The sequence below is a fragment of the Silene latifolia genome, chromosome 3 (assembly GCF_048544455.1).
Source record: "Silene latifolia isolate original U9 population chromosome 3, ASM4854445v1, whole genome shotgun sequence".
NCBI lineage: Eukaryota > Viridiplantae > Streptophyta > Magnoliopsida > Caryophyllales > Caryophyllaceae > Silene > Silene latifolia.
The window spans coordinates 24,256,173-24,275,811 of record NC_133528.1 but is presented as its reverse complement, the minus strand read 5'-3'; the positions used below and the strand labels follow the sequence as shown (position 1 = coordinate 24,275,811).

General features: G+C 37.8%; 1 protein-coding gene across 1 annotated transcript in view; it reads right to left on the bottom strand.

Moving 5' to 3' along the window:
* LOC141647407 (extradiol ring-cleavage dioxygenase-like) overlaps positions 1 to 18,243 on the bottom strand; it is a 40,535-nt gene extending 22,292 nt beyond the window's left edge. Inside the window, exon 1 of the mRNA XM_074455559.1 lies at positions 18,099 to 18,243. The gene's annotated coding sequence lies outside the window, so the exon portion shown is untranslated. The remainder of the gene's footprint in view (positions 1 to 18,098) is intronic.
* Positions 18,244 to 19,639: the final 1,396 nt, after the last annotated feature.

Sequence of the window (19,639 nt, the reverse complement as noted above, 5' to 3'; positions counted from 1 at the left end):
CGGATTCAAGAGAATCCGGGCGGATTCGGGAGATGCAATCCGGGCGGATTTGGGAGAAGACGCTCGGATTGTGGTTCACGTAGTAAGGGAAAGTTTCCTGTCCAGGAATACGCCCGTCCCGAGCGAAATATGGGCGTCCTGGGCTTCAACCCGAGCGGGTTGAATTTGACCCGAGCGGGTTGAGCTGTATCTTGAGCTCGGATTGTAAAACGGACGTTATTTCCTCATTCGGACTCCTATTGGAGTGATTCAAAAGCCTAGATCACTTGATTTTTCGATGCCGTTCCATCTAGCATACTTTCAGAGCCAAAGGAGCAACCCTTGGATCGGTTTTCGAGCGATTTCTTCTTGTAATGCCTTCCCTCTCGCCATTCTTACTTTTAACCCTTTGATCCTTCTATATACACTTTATTCCTACGTCTTTGGTCATCATTCTTGCCTCCTCTTCATACTAGTCCATCTAATATCATCAATAAGCTTCCAAATATGCACGAAAGACGGGAATTTCCGCCTTATTATCTCCTTTTCTACAAAACATATGAAATGCGATAGAAAAGCAAATAGGAAGGTTTTGACGGATAAAATGGCCAAAGAATGTTATAATAGTATGCAAAATAGGCTCAATTAGGGGGACTAAATGTGCGCAAATAATGTTCATATCAGATGAACAATGTGAAAAAACATCAAAGCGGATAGGTTAATTTGAAGATGCTTAGCAAGATAAAAGATCAACCACATGTCTAGCACACCACACACACCACGGCTCTCATTACATGGAATCAAGGTTCGATAAATGAAATTGAAAAAGAACCGGTGGTTTATTTTGATTTCTCTCGGCTTAAGTGTGATGGGGGATGACGCTTTGGGACTTAAAAACTTTGTGACGGTCAAGGAACTTATACCATCAATAGTCGGCCAACCACCCTTAGGAAATGAGGACAACCCGGTTGTAGAAATACCGAGTAATTTCCCGACAATTTCAACATTGAGACACAAGGGTTTGTTATTGATAACGGCGGTAATACTACCCGATTGGACATCGACTTTGACCGTAGTATAAAATTGAACAATCTCCGCTAAATAAACTCGGTTATAGAGATTAAGGAGACTGTCTCACTTTTGTGCATGAATTGCATCTTTAAAGAATGTAAAAGCGGGGGACGAATCATACCATTCGAGTTTATAGCGACGGCCCGATTTAAAAATCCCTTGGATGACATGCTTGCAACAATCGAAAATCACCTTAGGAAAACGATAACCATGAAGAATCTCGAGTGCCTTGGACTTGTTCTCATCAAGAGGTTGCTCAATAGCAATCATAGCACTATTCGATTCATCGACTTCATTTGCCATTTCCTCCACTTTTCTTTTCCTTGAGGTAACCCGAGTGGACACTTTCTTTACTTTGCCTTTCGGTTTGGGAACGGACTCCTCTTTGAACAACTCATCATCATTGAAGACGGCATTCAATTTTTCCGTGTCAATTTCCGTTTCCACAACCGTTACCTCACTCACGGTTTTGCCTCTCCTTTTTCTCCTTTTATTACCAACCATATCCTTTAACATCTCATCACTACCAACACTTCCCTTCGATTTTGATTTTGATTTCGATTTCGATTTCCCATTGCTCTTCTCAACCGATTTCTCCACAATTTTCTCAACACTCTTTTCTTTTTACTCACTTTTTTCAATTGATTTTTCCACACTCTTTTCTTTTTCATTGTCATTGTTTTCCTCATTCTCCTCTTCACTTTCATTTTTCTTTTCCTCACTGTTTTTCTCTCCCTTCTTTTCGACATCCTCATCAACAATCTCCTCTTCTTTTTTACTTTCCTTTCCAACACCAACATCAACTTCCTCAACTTCTTGAATGATTGGATTTACATCATCATCAACATCACCAACAACCCGTGAGCTTCCTTCTTCACCCTCGGTTTCAGTTGCATGCGACATATTCAAATCGAACTTTTGATTGAACACCCGACTTGAGAATCTTCTAGCCTCGGACGCTGTTTTAGGACGATTAGCAACTGATTTCTTTCTTGTCATTAGGGTGTTTGGTACAAAGACTCTAGGTTTCTTTGGTGGTTTTTGAGTTTGGACATTTTTTGATCCAAGACTTTCGATTTGTGGTTCAACCGATGCAGTTTTTGGCTTATAGGAGTCTCAGATTTCCTTCAAAGTTTTTGGTTTAGTTGATTTTGGAGGCATGATTTTTATAGTGAAAGTAAAAGTGACAGTTGGTAGAGGGATGTGTAGGACGGTTTTGGAGAATATTTGGGGAAGATGTAATTTTTGAAATATTTGAAAATAAGAAAGGAGGTCATCATTTAAGAATTGAAAAATCATATAGGTAGTAAATGAGGTGGGTGAATAGTGTTTTAGGCTTTTTTATATGATTGGTTGAGAGGGAGGTGGGTGTAGCCGGTTTTGGGTGTATAGGCGGCTCTAGGCATGGGTAATGGGAAAAGTGAGATTTGATGGTTAGACAGTAATTGAGTGGCTCCGTGTGAATAATTATTTTACCCATTGGATTTACATACAAATTAATCATTTAATTCATTGAGTAAAATTAACACATAATCACTTATAAAAACATGTAAACATCTACTCTAGTCAATCATCGAGGGCAAGTCGTCATAAAATTTTACGCGGAATCCAACAAACCAATTTTCAACCGAAGTTTTACCAATTGTTCTCTTTCAAGCAGTTTTGTAAACATGTCGGCTATTTGATCTTCCGTTCTACAAAATTTAAGACGAATTTGACCTTTTTCCATATGATCACGTAAAAAATGATGTCTTATGTCAATATGCTTAGTCCTTGAGTGTTGTATAGGGTTCTTTGAAATATTAATGGTACTAGTATTATCACAAAAAATAGGAGTTGAATCAAATATAATACCATAGTCCCTTAGTTGTTGTCGAACTCAAAGAACTTGCGCGCAACACAATGCGGCACTTACGTACTCGCTTTCAGCGGTGGAAAGAGCAACGGTGTTTTGTTTCTTAGACGCCCATGAGATCAAACACGGACCTAAGAAAGTAGCCATCCCGGATGTACTCTTTCGATCAACAACGCTTCCGGCATAATCTGCATCCGAGTATCCTAAAAGCTCAAAAGGACAATGTGAGGGATACCAAAGATAAAAATTAGACGTTCCAACCAAATACCTAAGAATACGTTTTACGGCAATGAAATGTGATTCTCTAGGACTAGCTTGGAAATGAGTACATAGACATACACTATATAAAATATCCGGTCGACTAGCGGTCAAATAAAGTAGTGAACCGATCATACCTCGATACATCGTTTCATCAACTTTCTTACCATTCTCATCTTTATCAAGCTTTGTGGACGAAACCATAGGTGTAGAGAAGGGTTTATAATTAGTCTTACCGAACTTACATAGCATCTCCTTTATGTACTTTTATTGATGAATGAATCATCACACCATCTTGAGTTTGCTTGATTTGAAGCCCAAGGAAGAAACCTAGTTCTCCCATCATACTCATCTCAAACTCAGATTTCATTAGTTCCGAAAAGTACAAATAAAGGAGTTCATTCGTTGCACCAAATACTATGTCATCGAAACAAATCTGTACAATCAACAGTTCACACAACTGTGACTTTATGAACAATGTCTTATCAACCGATCCACGCACAAAACCATTTTCCAAAAGAAATTTTGACAAGCGATCATACCAAGCTCTTGGAGCCTGCTTTAAACCATAAAGTGCCTTGTCCAATTTAAAAACATGGTTTGGAAAATTATTGTTCATAAAACCCGATGGTTGCTCCACAAAGACTTCTTCTTCTAAATAACCATTTAGAAAAGCCGTTTTGACATCCATTTGAAAAATTTTAATGCCTTTGTGAGCAGCAAAAGCTATGAGCATACGTATGGGTTCAAGCCTAGCTACTGGTGCGAAGGTTTCATTGTAATCAATACCTTCTTGTTGTTTAAATCCTTGCACCACTAGTCTAGCTTTATTCCTTACAATATTGCCTGAATCATCTAGCTTATTGCGAAAGACCTATTTGGTACCAATCACGGTACAACCAGTAGGTCTAGGGACAAGATGCCATACCTCATTCCTTTTGAATTGATTAAGTTCCTCTTGCATTTCCATCACCCAACTCAGATCTTCAAGTGTCATGGTGATGTTCGTCGGTTCTATTTGTGAGAGGAACGCATGAGATGCAAAGAAATCATTGAGGGATGATCTTGTTTTTATTCCCGATTTCAAGTCACTGGTCAAGTTAGTAAGGGGGTGAGATTTTTGATGTTTCCACTTCTTTGGTACGATTAAGGATTGTGAGGCTTCTTGGGGTTCTGACTCAACTGTTCGCTCAACTGTTGGTTCTGGTTCATTTTGTGTTTGAGAGTTTATTTCTGTTTGTTCGTTTTGTTCAACTGTACCCTCATTCCCCCTGGATGTCGTAGCCTCATTTTGTGGTTCAAGTGGTTCTGTTCCCCCTGTCTCTTGGCCAGTTCCTTCAATCAACAGTTGATCCGACTGTTGATTTTCCTCCTCTTGTTCGTTCTCCTTGTGTACATCATCCATGTCATGTCGGATCATTCCAAGCTCATATTCCTCATCATCTTCATCATCCTCTTCCTTTGTCTTAGAATGAAAAAGACTAGACTCATCAAATATGACATGCACACTTTCTTCCATTTTCATGGTTCGTTTATTATACACTTTATAAGCCTTGCTACGATCCGAATAACCGACAAATACAGCCTCATCACTACGAGCATCGAATTTACCCAAATTATCCTTTCCATTACTGTGAACAAAACATTTGCTTCCAAAGCATTTCAAATAGGATAAATTAGGCTTTCTTCCTTTAAGCAACTCGTAGGGTGTTTTGTAAGCATATTTCGGATCATAACACGGTTATAAATGTGACATGATGTGTTGACGGCTTCGGCCAAAAATTCTTTGGCAACTTACTACTAATGAGCATAGTCCTAGCCATATTTTCAAGTGTGTGGTTCATACGCTCTACAACCCCGTTTTGTTGAGGTGTAGCACGCGCGGAAAAGTTATGGCTAATACCGTGCTCATCACAATAAGTAATAAATGGGGAATTTTCAAATTTGGTTCCATGGTCGGATCTCAAAGATATGAGCTTTTTATCAAACTTATTTTGGACCTTTTTCAACCAAATTAAAAATTCATCAAATATTTCATCTTTAGAACTCAAGTAGAGAAGCCAAACAAATCGTGAAACATCGTCAACAATCACACATAAGAAACGACTACCTCCTTTACTTCTAACACGCATTGGACCACATAAATCAATATGAAGTAACTCGAGAGGTTTAAATGTACTAACGAACGTTTTGGATTTAAAGGAGCTTCTTACTTATTTTCCCTTAGTACAATCATCACACAAGCTATTAAAGTCAAATTTCATATTAGGAATGCCGTCGACTAAGTCAAGTGCTTAAGGATGCTCAATGTTCTAGCATTTACGTGACCTAATATCTTATGCCAAAGCCATGGGTCGTTCTTTTTCAAAGCACTCCTACAAGACATGGTATGACTAGACAATGCAAAAAGATTAGTCAAGTAAACATCTTTAACACGTTTTTCTTCTAGAACAACTTCCCTTGTATTACCATCTAAGACACGATATTCACTAGCACAAAATTCAACGATATTACCATTATCACACAATTGAGATATGCTAAGGAGATTATGTTTCAAACCTTTGACAAGCAACACTTTGTCGAAACATTGTGACGATGACTTACCAACCTTTCCGATTGCAATAATTTCACCTTTCTTATTGTCACCAAACGTCACGGTGCCACCATTGTAGGCTTCTAGTGAGAGAAATTGGTTTCTACTTCCCGTCATATGACGTGAACATCCAATGTCCAAGTACCAATTGTTGCTGCCTCTCACTAATGCCTCGGTGTCGGAGTCATCGCTGGAGTCGTCAGAACGAGCCATTAGGCAGAGTGCGGATTCTTTCTTTGAAGACTTGGGTCCGTCAAGATCAAGACGAGTTGTCATACAAACTTTGGCATCTAATTCTTCCTTAAGGACTTCATCCTCATCGGAATCAGATACACCCCATATTGCAGACATGACTTTATGCTTAAAATCTTTCTTTGCAAAATCTCGTTTTTCTCTAGATTTGAACAAATTCCACTTAGGGCATCTTTGATAAGGTGACCTTTCTCACCACATTTGAAACAAGCCACCGTGGAATAAGATCTCTTCTTTTGAAAACGTTTTTTGTTAGCATTGTTGAACTTCTTAGGATTGTGACTATTGATCATATCCGCCATGTTACGTGAGTACATGGCTTGCTCGTCATCTTCATCTTCTTCCTCATCACTTGAGGTTGATTTGAGAGCGAAACCTCTAGCTTTGGGACTTTCACCCGAGCGTTTTGCGAGACTTAACTCGTGTACCATGAGTGAACCCATTAGCTCATTGAGGGACAACTTGGACAGATTTTTAGCCTCCTCAATAGCTGTCACCTTCGGTTGCCATTTGTCACTTAGGCTACAAAGGATCTTTCGGACTATATCCTCGGATTCGAACTCTCTACCTAGACCTTTAAGTTCATTGACAATACTAGAAAAGCGAGAAGAAAGACCAATGATTGACTCATCTTTCATCATATTGAACATCTCATATTGTTGCATGAGAAGGTCAATACGATGCTTCTTGACTTGAGACGTTCCTTCATATGCAAGGTTTAACGTGTCCCAAATCTCTTTAGCCGAGGTACATCCGGAGATGCGATTAACATCTTGTTCACCAATGCCATATTGAAGAATGGACATGGCTTTAGAATTTTTCTCGACTTTACGATAGTCAGCCTAGACATAACTTTCCTCACTTTTTATGGCACTGTTCCCATCAGAGTCAGTAACCGTTATAGCAAGGGGACCCTTTTGAATAATGACCCAACACTCATAATCCGTAATTTTGACGTAGTGTTCCATACGGTGCTTCCACCAGGAGTAGTTATCCCCTTTGAAGATAGGGTACTTAGTATGTTTCCCGCCCATGACTATAGGATCAACTCACTGGTAGTTAACCAGTTATCAAGAGCACAAGGCTCTGATATCCATTGAAGAGTCACGGGCGAGAGCAACTAAGAGGGGGAGAGGGTGAATTAGGTGTCTATTTAAAAATTTAAGCTTGATGAAAGCTTCTTAAAACTCTTAAACACTTTAAACAATGCTTAGATGAAAGGAGAAGCCGATACTTAGAACTAGAGAGTTAAAAGTATCCAAAAACGATTCAGTAAGCAGAAGTTACAGTGTACTCAACAGTTGATTCTGTAGATAAAAACGTGAGTAGAAAGTGTAGCAGAAATAAAACAAAATAGACACGACAAACAAGGTTTTTAAAAACTGGTTCGGTCACTACTCCGCGACCTACGTCTAGCGCTATTTTATTAAACGTCTCAGAAGTAAACTCATACAAACTAAGACCACCCCGAATAATAAAACAACTCCCCAACCTACTCCTGTTGCTAAAGCTTAAAAGCTACTCTGCTTCCAAGACTTTTACTTTGGGCTACTCCGCCGAAAGACTCCTTGCTTAAAGCTACTCCGCAATAAGACTTTTGCTTTGGGCTACTCCGTCGTAAGACTTCATGCTCAAAAGCTACTCCCTTTCGAAGACTTCATGCTTAAGGATAACTCTATCCTAAGACTTTGGTTTGGTTCTACCCGGTTGTTACAAGACTCCACTTATCTCAATGTTGTTCACTTATTTGAACGGAGGAGACAAAGTTTAAGTACAAAACACGGGATCCTTGAACACGATTAAAACGACTAGGTGCAACAACAAACTTGCTGTCAACTGTGCTGAACCTTGGCTCTGGCTAGGGGATTTCAATACTGTTTTGAGCCCAATAGAGAGGTTAGGGGGAAGTTCTACTGAAAAGAAAATGGAGCAGTTTCAAGAATGTGTGTCATTATGTTGTATGGATGATATTCAAGCCTCTGGTGCACTGTATACTTGGTCTAATAAGCAAATTCCTCAGGATAGAGTCTACAGTAGGCTGGATAGAGCAATGGGGAATATTGAATGGATGGAAGCTTATGGTCATTATAATGCTCATTTTCACCCTGAAGGACTTTTTGATCATTGTCCTTGTACTCTTGTTGATAGGACTAGTGATATCAAATGCAGGAGAAACTTTAAGTACTTTAACATGTGGGGGCAGTCTGAGGTGTTCAAGCCTTGTGTAGCTAATGTGTGGAATAGGAAGAAAGATGGGACCAAAATGTTTCAACTTGTGAAGAAATTAAAGGAGCTGAAACCTGAGCTGAAGCAACTTAATAAGCACTGCTTCTCTGATATTGAGACAAGTTTTAATGTGACTGGTATGTTGCTTGATAAAATCCAGAGAGAGTTGGTGGTTAGGCCTGGGGATACTGACTTAGTCCAACAGGAATGCCTTGTGGCACAGGAGTTGAGGGATCTTCAGAGAGCTAGAGATAGTTTTCTGATTCAAAAAGCCAAGCTGCAGTGGTCACTGGAGGGTGATATTAATTCTACTTATTTTCATAATGCTATGAGGAAAAGAGTAATTCAAAACAAGGTCCTTTGTATTGAGAATCAGCATGGGGTCTTATGTACTGATGGAGCTCAGATACAAGCTGCCTTCCTGGAGTACTATCAGGATCTTCTTGGATCTAATAGTCAGGTGGATCATGTGAATTTTAATGTGGTACAACGTGGGAAATGCTGTTCTAATGATCACTGGACTCTTCTGAATGCACCAGTTTCTGCTGAGGAAGTTAAAGAATGTTTGTTTAGCATTCCCAAGGATAAATCACCTGGGCCTGATGGCTACACAAGTATGTTTTTCAAAGATGCCTGGGATATAGTAGGGGGTGAGGTTTGTGATGCTATCATAAACTTTTTTGACACTGGCAAACTTCTTACTCAAATCAATGCCACCTCTATAACTTTGATTCCTAAGATGGATAGACCTACTTCTGTCAAGCATTTCAGGCCAATAGCCTGTTGTAATGTCTTGTATAAAACCATCTCAAAAATTTTGTGCAAGAGATTGGTAGGGGTCTAGCCTGATCTAATCAGCAAGAATCAAGGTGCTTTTGTGCATGGGAGGAGTATCTTGGAAAACATTCTGATTTGTCAGGATCTGGTTAGGCTATACCATAGGAATACCTCTTCTCCTAGGTGTATGTTTAAACTAGACCTCCAAAAAGCTTATGATTCTATTGAATGGTCGTTTATTGATGAGATGTTGAGGGCAATGAACTTTCCTGATAAATTTAGGTGCCTAGTGATGACTTGTATTACAACTACTTCCTTTTCTCTGAATTTGAATGGTTCAATGTTTGGTTATTTCTCTGGTAAGAGAGGGCTACGGCAAGGGGATCCAATCTCTCCATTGATCTTCACAATTTGCATGGAGTATCTCTCTAGGATTTTGGATTATGCAACTGAGAAGTGGTTTTTTAGATATCATCCACTTTGTAGAGCTTTGAGGCTAACCCATTTACTCTTTGCTGATGACTTATTAATGTTTTGTAAAGGAGACACAAGATCCATTATGCTGCTATTGAGGGCATTCTCTACCTTTTCTGCTACTTCTGGGCTAAAGGTAAACCCTGCCAAGTCTGAAGTGGTTTTCTGTGGAATGGATGCTACTGTTAAGCAAGATATTTTACAGGTATCAGGGTTTTGAGAAGGTCACCTACCTTTTAAGTACCTGGGAATTCCTATCCAACCAGGGAGGCTTTCTAGACAGGACTGCTCTATTCTGGTGGAGAGAATTGTGGCTAGAGTTAGAAGCATAGGGGCTAAGAAGTTGAGCTATGCAGGGAGACTTACCCTGGTTAACTCTGTGTTGAATACTTTGCACAACTACTGGGGGTCTATTTTCTTGATTCCAAAATCCACTATTAAGAGAATTGAAGCTGTGTGTAGGAACTTTTTTTGGGATGGAGGTACTGATTATAATAGAGCTCCTCTTGTTGCCTGGTCTACTATTTGTACTAGCAAGAAGGAAGGGGGGTTAGGTGTAAAAAATGCTGAATATTGGAATGCTGCAAGTGTTGGTAAATTAGTGAATTGGATCTATACAAAAGCTGATCGACTGTGGGTGCTGTGGGTGGATCATGTTTATTTGAAAGGACAAGACTGGAGTTCTTATGAACCTCCTCCTGATTCCAATTGGAACTGGAGGAATATATGTAAAACAAGGAAGTTGTTGGCTATGGGTTATGTAGGGGGTCAGTGGACTTTGGATGTAAAGGGATATTCTGTTAAGACTGGGTATCAACTGTTGCAGGGGCAGCACCCCCCTGTACAGTGGTACAAGGAGGTTTGGGATAGCTGGTTTGTGCCCAAGCATTCCATTATAGGCTGGATGATTAAGCAGGAGGCCTTGAACTTAAGAGATAAATTGCATAGATTGAATATCTGTGGGAGTAGTATGTGTGTCATCTGTGAAAAGGAGCCTGAAACACACCAGCATTTGTTTGCTCAGTGTGAGTATAGCAGGGCTGTGGGGGTCATTCTGGCTGACTGGTTGCGTAATGCATTTACTGGAAATGTACAGGGTATGCCTATTCTGATGAATATTTGCAGACTGGTCCAAATTACTACCTGGTACACTCTGTGGATGGAGAGGAATTCTTGCAGGCTTGATCTGATTGTCAGGAGACCTGAGAATTTGGTGAAGGACATACAAAGAATTGTTTGTATGCGTGTGAAATTGATGCTGCAGGAGAAGTGCCCTGCTAGTATTGAGTATAGTATTTGGCTGAGAATGAGAGATACTGTTTAACCATGTAATAGGAAAGGCAAGTATTAGCTATTGGAATGTATTGTAATGATGTAATTGTTGATGGATATTTTAATGAAAAGCTCACATTTGACCAAAAAAAAAAAGAAATGAAAAATGGTTTTGCAAAGTTAATTTACTCGATTGAAAGCTTAAGTCTTTTTCAGTTTAAAACTCGTTTGTTACACACTTGTAAAAATGAATTAAGCAAGCTATTTATAATGTCCAAGTAGTACACTTTACACATTAAAAATATCTTACACTCATAAGCACAAGTGAATAAAATAATGTAAGTAGTTTTCTTGGGCAACATGCACAAGCCAACCGAATTCTTCATCAAGCAACTGAGTATTCTTCCTCAAGAAATCGGTGCCTAAGATTGCAAGAAATCGGATTGTGCACACACACAAATATGGGTTGGGTTTTTCAACAAGAAACAAACATAAATGGTTGTGTTTATGGGAACCATAAACATTTTCATAAATGTAAAAAGCAAATAACTCATTTATAGAAAGTGTTTTATTGTGCAAGCAAACTCCTTAGCAAGACATTGAAAGCTTAATTTTATTTAAAAGACTTCAAAGTATTTCCAGAAAACATTTGTGAACATTGAAAGCACTTTAACAAAAATTCAAATATTTTCGAAATATTTTTTTCAAAGACGAGCCTTAATTAACAGTTGACTGAACTATTGTTTTTGCACCTAAACGTAAATTCGTGTTTAACGATCACATTACAACACATGACTTTAGCACTAATGACAATCTTCATCTTTGATCTTCATGATGACATTCTTGATAACCTTGAATTGACAATTGGAGCTTCATGCTACATGGTTAAACTTAAGAGGCACACAATTAAATAACAATGAGATTAATTTGTCTTAAGGCATCATCAACACTAACTTAATCAAATTGGGTTTCTTCAGATACTTATATACTCCTTCAGTCCCAATTATTTGTTTACGTTTGTTATTCTTTGTGATGAATATTCTAATCAAAGGCAAATAAAGGATTGAGGAATGTTAGGTATTAAGTGGTAAATAAAAAACAAAGTATGGAAAAACACACAAAATTTTAGTGGAAGAACTCTTCCACACCCTGATTGTATTAATAAACAAGGCCACTTACAAAAAACTCTTTGTAACACTACAACTTTGAGAACTCTCAAATATGACTACTAGGCTCTCTCTCACAATTCTTGGGTACGATTATGAGCAACCTAGCCAACCCTATTTATAGGGTAGTACAAATATTCTCCTTACCAAAAAAGAGTCTACCTTTCTAATTCTATTAGGAAACAAATAAACTAATATCTTATCTCTATTTTTCCAATAGGAAAATATTCCTAATTAATATTCAATATTAATTAATAACTAACAAAATATCAGAAACGAATATCCTACTTTGTCTAGAACTCTAGACTTATATTTTCATATCAAGCCTATTTCCTAACAAACCTCCCCATAGGCCTAATATGTTAGTCAACCTTGATTAATGACGAACAACTTCACCGAGACGAACTCGTCCTAGCAAAGCCTCCCCTGAAACACAAACCTCCCCACAATGCTCGAGCTCATAGAGGTTTCTCTTGTTTCTTCTTCCTACTATAGCCGCCGAGAACTCATTAGTGACCATAATCCTTCCGTCCCCTACATGAACGTTGTACCCAAGCGTATCTAATCTCCTTATTGAGATTAAGTTCTGGCTTAACTTAGACACATGTCTAACCTCAGCTAGATGGAGTATTTGATTGTAAGGAAGCTTTATCTTGACCTCTCCAACTCCTTGAATCTTCACCTTTTCTCTAGTAGGTAAAATTATGAACTTCCCCTCACACTTTTCATAAGAAGAAAAACTTTCCTTCTTTGTACAAATATGATATGAACACCCGGAGTCTAATATCCACTCTCCCTTAGCCTCACACTTCTCTTGTACCAAGAGCAAATCACCATCCTCACACTCGACCGCCACAGCTGCAACTCCTTTATCCTTAAACTCCATCAATAATTTTAAGTCCTCCTTCACTTGGGGACACTCATATTGAATATGTCTAAGTTCCTTGCAATAGTGACACTTCACCTTACGGCGCCCGCCTTTTTTTAAAGATCTACCGCCACTACTGTCAGCTACTAGTGCACCACCTACCTCCGAATTGCTCGAACTTGAGCCTTGCTTTGACAACTTGCCCGCTTCGAATAGAATGACAGTTTCATCCAAGGTTAAAGTTGTCCTTCCCACTAACAAACTAGTAATCACGTTATTATAATGATTAGTATTTGGTAGAGATGCCAACAACATTATCGCCTTGTCTTCCTCCTTGAATGTCTCATCTAAACTAGCCAAATGGGTGATCAGGCCATTAAACTTGCTAAGATGATCTCGCAAATCGTGGTTCTCTTCCATCTCGAGCTCAAACAAGTCTTTCTTGAAAAACAATTTATTTGCTAGGGACTTCGCATTGTATATGTTCCCTAGTTTTGTCCACAAACTCTTCGGATTGTCTTCATCAAGAACGCTATACTTGATTTCTGGTGCAAGGGCTAATCGAATAGTTGAAACTGCTCGTAGTTTCATCTCATTCCACTTGGAATCTTATAGATCTTTGGGCTTCTTGTCCTCAAGGATCTGATGCAACCCTTGTTGTATGAGGATATCTTTCACCATGCTTTTCCATAACGCGAAGTTGTTCTTACCATTGAACAACGACATCTCAAACTTACCACCTAATATTTTCTCCATCGCATCGGAATCTTCAACCTAGCTCGGATGCCAATTTGTTAGGTATTAAGTGGTAAATAAAACAAAGTATGGAAAAACACACAAGATTTTAGTGGAAGAACTCTTTCATACCCTTATTGTATTAATCAACAAGGCCACTTACAAAGAACTCTTTGTAGCACTACAACTTTGAGAACTCTCAAATATGACTACTAGGCTCTCTCTCACAATTCTTGGGTACGATTATGAGCAACCTAGCCAACCCTATTTATAGGATAGTACAAATATTCTCCTTACCAAAAAAAGAGTCTACCTTCCTAATTCTATTAGGAAACAAATAAACTTTCTAATATCTTATCTCTATTTTTTGAATAGAAAAATATTCCTAATTAATATGCAATATTAATTAAGAACTAACAAAATATCATAAACGAATATCCTACTTTGTCTAGAACTCTAGACTTATATTTCCATATCAAGCCTATTTCCTAACAAACCTCCCCATAGGCTTAATATGTTAGTCAACCTTGATTAATGACGAATAACTTCACCGAGACGAACTCGTCCTGGCAAAGCCTCCCTGAAACACAAACCTCTCCACAATGCTCGAGCATCCAATTGCTTCTATTTGAACATCCAATTGCTTCCTCCATTTTGTAAATTGCATCTCATAATTAAGCTACAAGAACATAAAAAAGACACGACACTTTGTTGGATCTTTTGTAAACACAAAATGAGCCAAACTTAAGTGAAGTAACCCCAATAATTTGTCCAAAGTACTCTGTATTATTCAGTGCACAAGATGCATTACATTGAGACTAAATTCCTGCGCGATACATATATATGGAGTAGCATTTAACTGAAATTCTAGTAGATGTTGCCAGAGAACTACTAAGATAGAATAGAAGGAGAAAAGTGAGACAATGTGACTTTCTGATATGGTCTTCTTAAGAAAGCCCATACACATCAAGGAAGATTAAATGACCTTGACAGACCACATATGAAGCAATCATCTAATGGTTGATATAATGCCCTAGTCTCCTACCTTACCTTTTCTAATATGGTGCCTTTATTTCTTTTATCAATATCAATTTCTCATTTAGGTGCCACCTTTAAAAGAAATTTTTCTTACCAAAATATCATGTCTTCAATCAATTACGCCTCCTAGTACAATTTTTTTAAGCCGGATTCTTATATTATTTGTAGAGGTGATCATGGGCCGGGCCAATGCGGGCTTGGGCCGGGCCTTTCTAACGAAAGCGGCCCATTTGTGTGGGTCGGGCCGGGTCGGGCCAAATGCGTGGGCTTATTTAGCAAGCCCAAATCCGGCCCTTATGGGCTAATGCGGGCTTATGGGCCTAAATGGGCTTTTTCGGGCCCTAAAATTTACGACTTACCTTAGGAAATAATTAGTGTAATACCTTTAGTTACAACTTTTAAAATATACATAGTGTATAAAATTGTACAAAATATGATGAAATGTATATGAATTGCTCATTAAAATAAAATAAAGACAAACATCGTCACCCCAGAATGCTTAATAATGCATTGGTATATATGATTTATGTTATGTATACTTTGTTTTATAAATCTAAAAAAATATACTTGAGTTTGTAAAGAGTTGGGTATAACTTTTACGCTACTTTAATATGTTTTATTAGAAAAAATATTCATTATTAATAAATATGGACCGGGTCGGGCCAAAATTTGGGCCAAATAACTTGGCCCAAACCCGGCCCCCCAAAATATTTTGGGCCTTTTTAGGCCGACCCATGGACTTTTTTGGGCCAAAACTAAAGGCCCAAGCCCTTCAAAAAAGCAGGCCGGGCCGGGTAGGGCCAATTTGTTTGGGATTCCTTCTCATTTTAATGTTCTTGTCAGGCCTATATTGTCGGGATTTCTGTAAGTTTAACTTTCTCAATGTTAGTGGTGCCTCCACGGCTACGGAAGTGGACTCGAAAAATGATGGGTTGTGTACATTTCTGAGAGGCAAAAATTAGCTATATTATGAGATTTTAAGACAAAATCAAAGGAAAAGAAAGACTTATGCTACTGAGAAACGCAAGGCATTGGTTAAGGGCTTTCTCAACCGGTGGGACAAGTGAGGTCGGATGCACACACTTCACAACTTACACCCACTTTAAATAACACGTAAGTTGTTTCCTAATAACTCCATATAGAAATTGCGTAGAGAATTACTCCGACATCTTACGAAATTTTATTATACTCCAATATAATCCAAATCCAAATCCAACTAATAACAACACGAAAACAAAATGTTAAAGACTAAACAGCTGCACAAAATTCATCAAATGCAAATCAAAGACTCCCTCCATCTCAATTATTTGTTTATCTTTGATTAAAATATTGTCACAATGAATATAAAAGGTAAACAAATGAATGAGATGGGTAGAGCTACCCGAAATATCGAACTTAAATCATAAATGCAAGAAACGATCACCTCCCAGCACCGAAGACAAGACTCGGATTCGTCATCTAAAACATCAACATACGCATTATGAACAACATAAGCAATCCTCTCGCTGGGATCGAAGGGCATGGTTGTCGTCGTATTCACTGTCATCTAATAAGTAGCAATCTATATGGTGCATTAAGTATCACAAGGACTAAAATCTTAAACAAATAATTGGAATCGAGGGAATACTCGACTCATAAGACTCTATTTTGATGATTGATTGCATTATTAACATTACAATCAATCACAACAACAATCATCAGTTGAGCATTGGTCCGTCACCTCAGTTTCGTAATGTTAATAACAAAATAATTAACCCACAACTAAAATCCTTGTAGGTACCTGTATATGTCGATACTAGAATATATAGACTTCCGACAAACACCCAATGATGATAAGATGACATGTACTATTTAGTTGGCATTTGTCGCTATTTGGAACTTCGTTTTACGATGTAGAATGGTCGTTGTCGATGACATTTCATTTTATTAATTTAAATGATATTTAATTACTATTTTCGATTAATAAATTCATTTTATCTTTTTTAATTTGAATTTATTTCCTCAAATTTATTTTATTGAAAATGAAATAGATATTTTGATAATTAAGCATTTTGATTTGAAAAATCATTTAAATCATTTTATAAATTGATTTGAAAACTCGATTTTTGCGACGGTTTTATGCTCGATTTCTTAGCTCAATTTGGACTCGTTTTGACTCGTTTTTTGGCCCAAATTTCAATGAGATTTCGACCCACATCCTTCCTCACTTGGTCTTGTGTTCGAACCCCCATAAACCCAACTGAATCCCCTCCTTACACCCAACCAAAATCGCACTCAAAACCAGCCCCACTCCTCCTCGACCTACCCTGTTTTCCCGAGCCCAAACCATCACCAAACACCTTCAAACCCGATACCCACCTAGCCAATCTCACTCACTACACCTAGCCCATTGACCCTGTACCATGACCTAACCCAGTTAGCCATGAACCAAGCAAAACCGAACCCAACCAAAAACAACCTGAGCCCCCCTTCCTTAGCTCTGTTTTTGCGTGAGCTTGGGAGCTCGTTTCTTGAGCTCCAAGCTTCCCCATCGATTTCTCTCACCTTTCCCATCAAGGAAACTATCTCTTATACCTTCCATACTTCCTTGCTGATAAATGTCTAATTTACCTATATTTTATATAGTTAATCCTCCACTATGTTTTACATTATATTTGTCTCCTTTGCGGTTTACTACGAGTTTGTATAATTATTTGCAGGATGAAGGTTTTTATGTTAGAAAGTTGCGGATACGTCAAGTCGACGGATGCACTAGTTTATTCTCGAGTTAATTGTCCGAAGTCCAGTGAAAAATCAAGAAAGAATTAATTCAAAATAATGGATGGACTATGGACTATGGACTATGGACTATGGACTAAGCTACTACACTACTGCACACTTGTTCCATGTTGTATTGCTGTTGACCTAATAATTTGTGTAAGCAAGCACGGGCCCTGATCAATTGAGCTTGTGTTTAACAAAATAAGAGTAAGTTATCAATTACACCCACGCTTAATCCACTTTTTTACATTTACTCTCACATCAATTTTTTTTAATAAATTACATCCAAGTTAATAGCTCAGGTTATAAATTGCACCCAATATCAGATTCCGACCACATTTCTGTCAAATTTCAAATTTATTGGGTTAAAACATTTATTTTAGGACGATTTTTCCCTTCTTCCTTCCTTTATTAAGCTCATGTTTGTTTGATGTTTAAAATCCCATTCATTCCCTTCTTCAATCTTCTCTCTCATATCTTCCCCAATTTGATTTCCTTCATTGTGTCCTCATCGTCAACGTAACTCATTCTCCATTGTTTTGTTTCCGTTCATTGTGTTCAATTTAATTAATTTGCAGTCAATAAAATTCGTGACTTTGAAGAATGAAGGAGAACCTACCCGGAAATTAAGGTCACCAAAATTAACCTAATTTAATTCCCAACAATCATAAACCATCAATTAGGGTAAAAAAAACATTGAATACTTTCCAAGCAAAGATTAACAATAATCACACAATAAACTACAAACAAATACGGAAAAAAAAGAGAACTTACATAAATTTGGGGATGGATGAACAATCTTTCGAATAAAAGAGCTCAATGATTCAAAGATTATGATGGAGATTTGGGGGAATATTTAGGGGAAAATGTTTAAGGGAAATATTTGGGGAAAGTTGAGGGAAAAATAGATTGAGGAGATGAAATAGAGGAAGTAACTCAAAATCACACAAAACTTAGACTAATAGTCGGGGGCAAATTTGTCATTTCATAATTTTTTTTGCCGGAAAATGGGGTTGGGTTCAAATTATAACCTGAGCTAAAAACTTGGGTGTAAAATAAAAAAATAAAAATTGACGTGGGAGTAAATGTAAAAAAGTGGATTAAGCGTGGGTGTAATTGAATATTTACTCATAAAATAAATAGAGTTGACTTCAGCTGTTATAAAAGGAGTTCCCACGTGAAAAAAAGGGCCCTCACGTACTTACGTAGGTTTTAGTTCCGCGAGTTCTTTTTCTATTACGTACAATCTCCGTTTTAGATACTCTATTCTTCCAATTTTATTTTAAGATTAAGTTTTTTTTTTTCCCTTCACTTCATTTTAATTATGCATTCAATTATTAATTGTACTTATTTACTTCGATTTATGAGTAGCTAAATTATTCATCTAGGATGAAAGGAGATCTAGGTTGTTAGAAGGGGTTTACCTCAATTAATTAATTGTTAAATTGCTTTTAGTTGTTGTTCAATTGTTGTCCTGTATCTAGTTGATTAGTTTTGGCCATAATTAGTTAACTAGGCTTGCGAATTAGGATTATTGCTGACCGGATTAAGACTAATAAAGGCTGCGACAATTGAATAGACTAGCTTAATTATAGCGACCACATGTTGAGTTTAGATCTAAAGGGCATATTTGAGTTGACCGATCATATGGCCTTAAACAACATAATTGCTTAATTAATTAGTTAAATCACACCATCCGGATGATTACCTAGTGAACCCAATCCCTAGACTATTTAATCTTATTGAATTTGTCTTATTTACTTTACCAGGCAATTAGTTATAGAAATCAACAAATCAAACCTTCAACAAATTGTTACCTTAAGACGGACTTAAATATTAGCAAATTGAATAATTAGCGCCTCCCTATGGATATGATACCCTACTTACCACTACCTATTTGTTAGTAGTATAATAGAATTACTTTGAGTAAGATGATACGATTTTAGCCTTGTCACTTGCCAACCAGAAAAAGATAGAGAAAATCTTCGAAAAGATTAAGGAAACTCGAGTTTCCTAAAACCGTTCCAAGACTTTTCCTTATCTCAAACAAAATCCTTCCATTGCCATAATCACAAACCACGTCAATTCCCTACCTTAACCTCGAAGAAAATCTCCCTAACAGCCCTAACAAACCCTCGAAAAACCAAGCCAAGTTCCAACTCAAGCACCTCACAAAAACCGAGTACAACTCCAACACAAACACCATATATTTCGAACCCTAATGCTCCCTATATATACCCCATCCCTTACACCCTATTGCAACTATAAGATCCCTACATTAACACATCATTCACAAGCATCCACACTTGAAAAAA